Source organism: Triticum aestivum, chromosome 2A, assembly GCF_018294505.1.
Source record: "Triticum aestivum cultivar Chinese Spring chromosome 2A, IWGSC CS RefSeq v2.1, whole genome shotgun sequence".
Lineage (NCBI taxonomy): Eukaryota > Viridiplantae > Streptophyta > Magnoliopsida > Poales > Poaceae > Triticum > Triticum aestivum.
Genome location: NC_057797.1, coordinates 6,726,439 through 6,728,439, shown reverse-complemented (window position 1 = coordinate 6,728,439; position 2,001 = coordinate 6,726,439).

The window sequence follows — 2,001 nt, the reverse complement described above, 5'->3', positions numbered from 1 at the left end:
TTTCCTAACAACTAAGATTGGCAAACATGTTTGCCCTGGTTGTGGGAGGGATAAGTTGAAACCTAAAATCATGTGGCTTTTGGATTGAAACAATTAAGTCACACCAACAAGTGTTAGCGATAGTGGTAGGTTCTACTCTCAAATCTTTCTTACATGTTTGAGTCTTCCATTTGTCAATACAACATTGAAAGTCATATGTTACCGTTATTCCATGAAAGAATAAAAGTAATCAAGAAGAGTCAAATCTAGTGTCACACCATTACCGTTACTTACCCAACATATAAGGTACTTTGATTCAATATGATACACAAGTTGCTTTTTACATCTTATAAGCCTCATCCTTAGGGGCACATGCACGAAGACTTCCCTACTGTCATCGACAAGATCATGCTGATTCCGGTATGGGAGCGTTGGCATCAACACGTTGACGGCTTGTTCTGGCGACGACAGTGGTCGTTGGGTGGTCCATGGACCTCAATGTAACCTTTATTATGCTTGAGGAGTTATGTACTTATGGTAAAACTTTATATAATATATCCGAACCCTTGCGCAGAAGCCTTGTAAACCCATTCTTACATAAGCAGATTCCACACATAGGGAGTATGATAAACAAATCATGTAATCAACTCAAAGACGACATATTATTTTAACCATGTCAGTAGAATCGGTTCACTAGTGAAACAAAGCAACACCTAGAAACATGAAGTTATGACTAAATCAGGGCCTAAATTGACTCTCAACATCAATGGGTATTTTACAATGTTCTCCACAGCCACAACTTAAATGGTTAGTCTGCCAAATGATTCCAATCATCACACAACTTCCCCACCACAACATCTTTCCCATGGCAGATATCCGATGTTGTGCATCCCTTCCCCTGTACCAAATCAAAGACTCCTCCTCCAAAGATCATGGTTAGCTTCCCTTTGAAGGATTTGATCGCCATGAAGTTCCCCACCCCCGCCGACGGTTAATTGATGCTTCTTGAAGGATAGAGTGCTCGCTTGCATCTCTCTACCGGTAGTGGCTGGAGTGAAGACTCGCCGGCAACATTTACTCTCTCAGTCAGCAAAGATACAATGCGGAAGCGGTGTGGTTGCAGACTTATGACGCATGTGGAAAGTTAGGTCACATGTTGAGCTTATTCGGTACTAGATCATGAGTGGCGCGCGTTGCTGCGCCCGTCTATTATTACACTGTGTAAGAAAGATTTTGGTATTGAAGAAGTTGTGATCAATGCAAGATTTTTCAGTTTCATATAAGATCACAGAAAAAGCTATGATTCTGGATAAACAACAACATTACTGTCGTTCATATAACCATAACTTGCATGTAAGGAAATATTGTAAAATAGAAGCAAACAAAGGATTTTTTGAAAGATTGACAAAGAATGAGATTTCTGATCAAGAAGTAGACCAATATGCCAAAGGAGAATTATTTTGTTGCCACTCTAGCTAAGTATCTAAGCACAAGCACATTGTCCAAAAACCTGAAAGTACATATAAAAACAAACCATGAGGACATCTATAGGAGCAGAAATATGATGCTCGTACAAGGAACCTCTCTTGGGCTAGGCTGAGTAGATGATTTGTTAAATGGATGAACTGTAAGATAAATAATATAAAGGTAGTATAACTAACTTATATTCCCATGGAAGACAAAAAACTACACAAATACACATACAAGAATGGCATATGAATTGACAACGTTAATTAACTCTCTCTTACAGCTCAAATCTGAAGCAAAGTAACCTGAACCGAAGCAACACAAGCAAGAGCACTAACAAAACAACAACCCACTCCCAGCCCATGTAAAATCTATCATGTCCTGTAAGTAATACATTTATCTTCTGTGTAAACAAAGATCATCCCTCCAGCACAAAATATAACCTTCCATGGTAACAATTGTAATATTTATTATGCACCCATGACCAGAGCTTATAGTGTCCACCTCAACATAGTACATGGATGGAAAAGGGGTAACATACTTTAATATTATTTC